We start from the raw sequence: 7,549 nt of genomic DNA on the forward strand, positions 1-7,549 counted from the left end.
AATTAGTAGACTACTAAAGATGCATTGAAATGTTGAAATTAGAACTAAAAAACTGTACAGATGGTTCAGGAGTGAAGTTCACGTAAAAAGCTCGCATCTACCGTGCATGTGTGAATTATGTAGCGACCTTGTGATATACGTGGGAGGGTTGTAAAGAAATCTGCATAATGATATGGTTGCAGTTAGTGCTGAAATTTATAAGATTCTACTAAAGATTCTGATTGGTTAAAAACCTGTAAAATCTTAAATCAAACAAGATAGGTGTCCCACAGTTGTTTTTATTTGACAAATTAACAGGCGTTGCAAATCACCTGCACAGCCCCACACTGGTGCTGTTGGACATCATCTTGAGCCAGTAGCTGGAGAGAAATACAATCGCCTGCACAACCCCACACTGGTGCTGTTGGACGTCTTCTTGAGAGAAATACAATCGCCTGCACAACCCCCACACTGGTGCTGTTGGACATCTTCTTGAGCCAGTAGCTGGAGAGAAATACAATCCCCTGCACAGCCCCACACTGGTGCTGTTGGACATCTTCTTGAGCCAGTAGCTGGAGAGAAATACAATCCCCTGCACAGCCCCGCACTGGTGCTGTTGGACATCTTGGGCCAGTAGCTGGAGAGAAATACAATCCCCTGCACAGCCCCACACCAGTGCTTTTGGACATGTTCTTGAGCCAGTAGCTGGAGAGATATACAGTCCCATACTGGTGCTGTTGGACGACATCTTGAGAAATACAATCGCCTGCACAACCCCACACCGGTGCTGTTGGACACCTTCTTGAGCCAGTAGCTGGAGAGGAATACAGTCCCACACTGGTGCTGTTGGACATCTTCTTGGGCCATTACCTGGGGATAAGTACATAACACCACATTAAGTAAGCTGTAAACACAATATATTTGAGGGACAACTAAATAGTATCTTTTCAAACCAAATAATTTGTTCTCCTTCAGTGACAATTTGAAGTATTTATGTGTGAAACACAAAGTACACGGTTTTTCTCACACATTTCCTTCAAATATTTATTCCCTCCAATGTATTGATCAATAAAAATTATAGAATATTTATCTACCATCACACAGTATTTATGGAACTTTCACTGTGTAAGTTACCTCAAGAAAAACATATTGCTTGCAATAACTAATTCAGCCAACTGCTTTTTAATACCTTGGACATCATGCTGACAGGAGAGGTCTTAGGTGCTGTTGCTTCTTCTACCTTGGAGTTCAGAAGTAGCTGACATCATGGCAAGCTGATGTTCACAATCTGCAAAGTTTAGATTGCAACAAGTCACAGGCATGGATGGACTCTAAAGAGGGAGGAGAGATATTTTGGTGTTATGCCTCAGGTTTCCCTTGCTCTTTGACTTCTGTGGCTTACGAAAATCTCTCATCAAAATGTTAATGCTAAATCAGAACTTGCCTCACTTCCTAAGAAAATCCACTAAGGACAATTCCTCCTCCTAATCCCCCTTGTAACTTTACTAAACCTGATATTAAATACTGAATAATGATGTTTTCCATGTCCTTTCTAGCATGAATCATGGGCTTACGGATTTCTTTGACTTTCTTCTATTCTCCTCTAAACTGCTTCTGTGCCAGCATCCTACCAGGCCAAACCCTATAGAATGCCTTTCATCTCCGTCACATTGGCCCTCGAGTCTTTGGTGATTAAAAACCCAATACCCTGTGACAGAAGTGAAATCTGGTTCCAATTTGTTGCCAAAGCTTAACTTCTCCAGATATTCATTTATTGATCAGCCTGAAAGGGAGGATGAACACCTGGGTGAGCTGCACGCTGGCTGCCTGGGTTGGGATTTGAACCCAGGCCCACAAATTCGTAACATTCATTGCTTACCCTTGATCTATATGCTATCCCATGAATTTCTTAAATACTAACTTAAAGCAATCCATGAATAATTTTGGAGATAGTGTCACCTTGCACAACTCATTTCGTAAATGTAATTAGTGTCACCTTGCACAACTCATTTCGTAAATGTAATTTTAACGCTTTTATTATAGTTTAGTACTTGCAAAGCCATGCTCTGTGGTTTATTGTATTCACCTGCTGTTTCAACACCTAGGTTGTTGACATGAATGTGGTCAGTTCTTAAGCATTCTATTTTCAGTCTTAGGTTCTCTTACAGTGGACTGATACAATGGTGCAATTTTTCCAGGCTCTAGAAACTGACTGCAAGCATTTTTTTTTTAAATATATATTTCAACTAGTTAGGCCATCTACTTTACCCCTACTCATTCCTTTCAATGCTTTCTTTACTTTACCCATTTTTACACTGGAATGTTAGAAGTTTAGAGAGTTAGCCAGCCTGCTACAATTCTTCATCCCACCTCACTGTACAATTCAGTGTAAAATTTTTCTGCAGCCCTAACTATCTCCTTAAAATTGTTGATGGCTTTCTCATTTGTATGTTTTATAAACTGAAATCTGCCAATTCCCAGTCTTTTTGTGCGTGTTTTCATGCTTCTGTTCAAGCCCCCACACCCTAAAACTCTGTATAAATACATCTTTCATATTTAATTTGTGCAAGTAATGAGGAACTTGAAAAATAAAAACTACTATGATTGTAAAACTAAGTGGTTCGTTTCCTATTCCTTTCTATAGGTTAACTAGTATTGAGATCACAAGGTAATAGTTTTGATGCAAGTAATTAAGTATGGAATTATACAATAAGCAAACTAGCATAACACAATTTCCTACAAACATCTGTATATTCCACATACATGCTCGACTTGGCTTATGTTGGCTATCTACTGACTTAGTTGATTTACATCGTCAAACCTTCATCACGCACACCAGTGAAGTACCTGCTTGGAGAGTTTTCCTTGTAGTACAGTTAACTCTTCTCAGGACCTGCAGTGTCATAGGATCCAGTGAAGTGTTCCTGGAGGTGGGATTAATATCCATGTTTGAAGCTTCTGCCCAATACTAGTTCAGCTCTTCTTCCCTTGGAGAGTTCATCTGCACTCTTCACTGTCCATATTGCCATCTCTGTAACAGACATTGGTATCAGTTCAACACGAAGGCATGAGTAATGGCAGGTAATGGCTGAAGATAATGGTTTTCTCCTCAACCTTTCATGACTCTCCTGCTCAGCTACTGTGTGACCCATTTCCCCTTAGGCTGCTCACCTCCACCGTCAACTTATGTATACATCTGCAATCTTATTTGGTCAATTCTCATTTTTACTCGTCTGGTATTGTACACTTTCCCTCACGGATTTTCCTTTTATGGTTCTTGGGATGCTAGTTTATCAAAAATTTCTTCATCAATCAAAACCGTCAACTCATATGTGGTAATTACAACATTTCTAGCACGTACGACGGGGTTTTGACAAGTGGACAGGCGTGTTTATGTCACAAGGGGTGTATTTTTCCACGCTAGCCTCACGATTTCTTCTAGGTCGATGGGCGATGAGACTGCGAGCTCCGGGGTGAAGAAAGGCAAGAGCCCGCGCGGAAAAATACACCCCTTGTGACAAACACGCCTGTCCGCTTGTCAAAACCCCGTCGTACGTGCTAAAAATGTTGTAATTACCACCACTCCGTGCCCTAAATGCGCACCCGGTAGGAGCCGCTATTCTCAAGATTTACCCCCAAATGTTAATCAGTTTGAGGATTAAGCTAAAAAAGTTCTCATATCTGGAGCTGGATTAATGATGCGCAGGGCACCTGTACAGGTGCATAACACGTATATTTGTTTGTTTGTTTGTATCCTTAGTGACTATTTCAATCTTTTATTTTCTATATCGGTAACGGACAGACTAGTCGAGACAAACGGACGAATGACGAAAATATCGCCCTTCTCTTTGCGTGGAGGCGGGGGATAAAAAAAAAGAAACTCATGCAAGATATGACAATAAAGATTTAATAAAATTATATGGCGTCAGAAATGCGGATGAAATTCAATGCTAAAAAGCCATGAGAAAAATGTAAAGTGGAAAGAGGCTTGACTGAGACTACAAACATGGGAGCAACAGTTTCCGGGTATCTGACAAGGATGGGAAAAAAATAGCTGGCCACCTGCTTCCCTAATTATCCCCTCCTTCTCCTCCCATTGCACCGCTCATCTCCGCCGCTCTTCGTCCGCAGACTACGCACGAGCTGATCACTTGCTCCACTGTTTAACTCCTCCCTCCCAGTATCCATTACACAGTTCATCCCCGCACGAGCTGATCACCTGCTCCACTAGCTAACTCCTCATCCCTTTCACTACACCGCTTTCTCTCTCCCAATACACTATCCCTGCCGCTCTCCCCATGCAGACTACGCACGAGCTGACCACCTGCTCCACTACCTAACTCATCCCTCACACTACACCGCTCTCTACACCGCTCCCAATACACTATCTCCGCCGCTCTCCCCATGCTGATCACCTGCTGCCCTATAGTTAACCCCTTGTCACCCCTTCCACTCTTCATTACACCGTTCATCTCCGCCGCCCTTCCCATGCATATTCATCTCCCACACCCCCGTCTCATCCCTCATAGTGTGCCGCGGATAAGGATCAGCTGAACTACTGAAGGCAACGGGGTGGGTGGGTGGGGGAGGGGTATTAGTGATTACCTTGTTAATTCACGAGTATCCATCAGGTTCATCTTCACTAGTGAGAGTAAAACAGCCTACATGTTAACTGTACACACATGTTGCATCACACAAATCTGATGTCTGAAGCCTTTGACCTACCTCCATAGGTGATGTCTGCGCCTTCCTTCAGCGTAATGTCAGGGAAACACAACTCCAAGCTCACGTCCGCTCTTCACGGCCGGCGGCCTCGCACTGTGGTGTCAAGGATGGACGGATGGTTCATTGCTTCAGGTGCTTCACTTCTGGTTCAGTCTTCTTGCCAGATTTTCCTGTGCAAAGATGAAAAATTGAATAACGGAATAAAAATATCGAAATACAAAACTTAGTAATCAGTAAAACCCAGTAATGTTCCTTTACTGGATGTTATTGGATAAAACTGATTACTTAGAGTTTTACAAGGCAACTTAAATGCCAAGATCGTATTGTCCAATAAGTTGTTGGGTGAATGATTTTAGAACTTTAAAATCTCATTAATTAAGAATACACTTTAAAAAATATACCGCGCTGCAAACTAGAAATAAATAATAATGAAATATGAAGGAGAACAATCTATTGCTGTATGTCAGAACTTAAATTTGTCAGATCAGTATAAAGTTCACCAAACATATACCCGAGCTTCTCGGTTCTGAAGCAACTGTTGTGAGCATTTGCTTAGTAGTTGAAAGTCTGAGTGCTCTACCAATGAATATATTGAATGTATAGTTGCTTGGTCTGTTTGTGATGGGAGGAATTAGATACAAAAGTACACACTGCCGTGCCTACCTACAAAGGGTCATTTACGAATATCTATCATAACAAGCGAAAGGTCTGCTTGATGATTTTTTTTTGTATGAATGAAACGTGGTTTGATGCTACAAAAATGAAAAACAAACAAATATTATTCCAGGTAAAGTGTAAACGAGTATAATGGTCACTGGTCATTATGCTTTCTACTTTTGTAGTTCTCCATTATTGTGTTTTCAACTGGCCAAAAAAGCAGCAGCTGTAAGGAAGTAACTCGAAAATATTTGAATATGATAACTGATAAAGCATAGAGATAGGGAGTGATAATAATAGACGACTTGCAAATGGAAGAGGCTGAAGGACTCGGATACTCGAGAGGAGATAAACGAACCTTGACGACTTGTTTTGGTGTTTTCGAGAGATCCATGTGATGTGCAGATGAAATGCATAAAAATAAGACAAAAAAAGATTACTCTGATGTGAAGCGATATTCAACCTTTACCTTTCAGAATATTATTAGGAACATAATGGAGAATTATTGGTTTACATAGAAAAGTGGGTGATGAATGGAACAGACGTGGCGGTTATGTGGTGAGTGCATAATTATATAATGGCACAAATCTACTTCAAGAAAAGGTTATACATAAATTCATGGATAGTCAGGATAATTGGGGATGAGTGGGGTTAGGTTTACAGAGCTGTCTTGTGTAGGCCTATCGGCCTCTTGCACACTCCTGATGATTTATTAATGTTAACTCAATACATTTTCAGATCATGATGTTAACGACTTTTAAGCGTTATTTTTAACGTGGTTGCGTTAAGTGTTATTTTTAAATTTAGAGGCGCGAACTGCTATCTCACGTCAGGTCCGGTGTACCGTTGCCTGCTTTCACAAGTTGATTGTAGTAGGTGAGATAACACAATAGCCTTTTAGTTAAGTGATGTGTGGCCGAGCGGTAGCCGTTATAAGTTCACTTTAGTTCTCTCTCTCACAGGGTAAGTACAAATACAAAATGTATTTTAACTATATTAACAGTTGTACACAAAGTTTACAGTTTGCGTGAGGGAGTCGCACGAAATCAGAGACAACCACACCTCAGGGGGCGGGGCAGAGGAGCACCGCTCGCCTGCCCGTCACCCGTCTTCTCCCCCGTCTTCGCGTTGTTCACTCGGTTTTATTTGCTTGTAGTTCGTCCGGAAGGGTGGGGCTTCCGGTTGATGCCGGCTGATGAAAGTCATCATTTGCTGATCCTAGTGTTAGTTCATCACAGCTTCCCACGGCCAAAAGCACGACGTGTTGTTAAACATCCTGTTGTGCGACACCGACCGGGTGTCGCCACACGTTCAGTCATACATTCACATGTACATTATAATAGACGCATTACATCGCTCGGTTCCCTAAAAGTCGCGACCTCGCGACTCACCCGACCTTTAAAATCAGTGTACCTACCCATGTTACAGTCGCACAATGTGTACTAGTTAAACGAGGTCCTGTTATGGTTGCATTAAAAAGTACATACAGGGCGAGGTAAACAGGGCTAGAGTCGTGGACATGGAAGCTCAGTACTATTCCGAGAAAACAAAATAATAGCTCGAAAAATTATTTACATGATACATCCTAGAAAAAATAAATTGACTAAACTGTCATTGGGATACATGGGAATGGAGCTATTTGGAATAGTAAAAAGAAAAAGGAACAATCATTGAAGAAGATCTGCTACAAAATGGGCCTTCGAGTCACACCTTGACACAAAACTGTCGCAGAGAAACACTCATCCGTTGCGTGACAATTAACTGCCAGTGTCGTTACCCTCGGCACGCCTTCGAGACGGGTGGGGTTTACAACAATAGATGAAGTTGTGTGAAAAGAGGTAATGTTATCCGTAGAGTCTCCTAATAGTTACAATGTGATAACAAGGACAAGTCTGGAGAACCTTAGAAGCATCGGCAGTCAGCACCACTAACTCCTAATACTCCGTTTTTCAGGTCTACAGCACTATAAAAGAAAATTCTGTCACCAAGTTGTGAAATCACTGTTGTAACAAATCTCACTGAAATATATAACTCCAGCATAATTGATTAAAGTACTTCCAGCATTAATAAACATCAAATTAACAAGACAAATTTCCACCTATCCCCCGATCGTAACGTACGTGGATGACTGACATCTGTGACGCCAAAAATAATTCCCGTAACGGGTAACAGTGGTATGTCAAGTAAG

At 41.5% G+C, this 7,549-nt stretch overlaps 1 long non-coding RNA gene across 2 annotated transcripts; it reads right to left on the reverse strand.

Moving 5' to 3' along the window:
* Window positions 1-424: 424 nt before the first annotated feature.
* Window positions 425-4,870, reverse strand: LOC126997740 (uncharacterized). Of its 2 annotated transcripts, none has more exons than XR_007752368.1 (5): window positions 4,705-4,870; window positions 2,827-3,010; window positions 1,169-1,267; window positions 778-849; window positions 425-603 (listed from the first exon to the last, which is right to left on the reverse strand). It is a non-coding gene; the product is annotated as an uncharacterized LOC126997740 (long non-coding RNA). The 2 variants fall into 2 exon arrangements; XR_007752369.1 differs by having other exon boundaries at window positions 442-535.
* Between the last annotated feature and the right edge of the window lie 2,679 nt (window positions 4,871-7,549).

This window comes from Eriocheir sinensis, chromosome 12 (assembly GCF_024679095.1).
Source record: "Eriocheir sinensis breed Jianghai 21 chromosome 12, ASM2467909v1, whole genome shotgun sequence".
NCBI classification, from domain to species: domain Eukaryota; kingdom Metazoa; phylum Arthropoda; class Malacostraca; order Decapoda; family Varunidae; genus Eriocheir; species Eriocheir sinensis.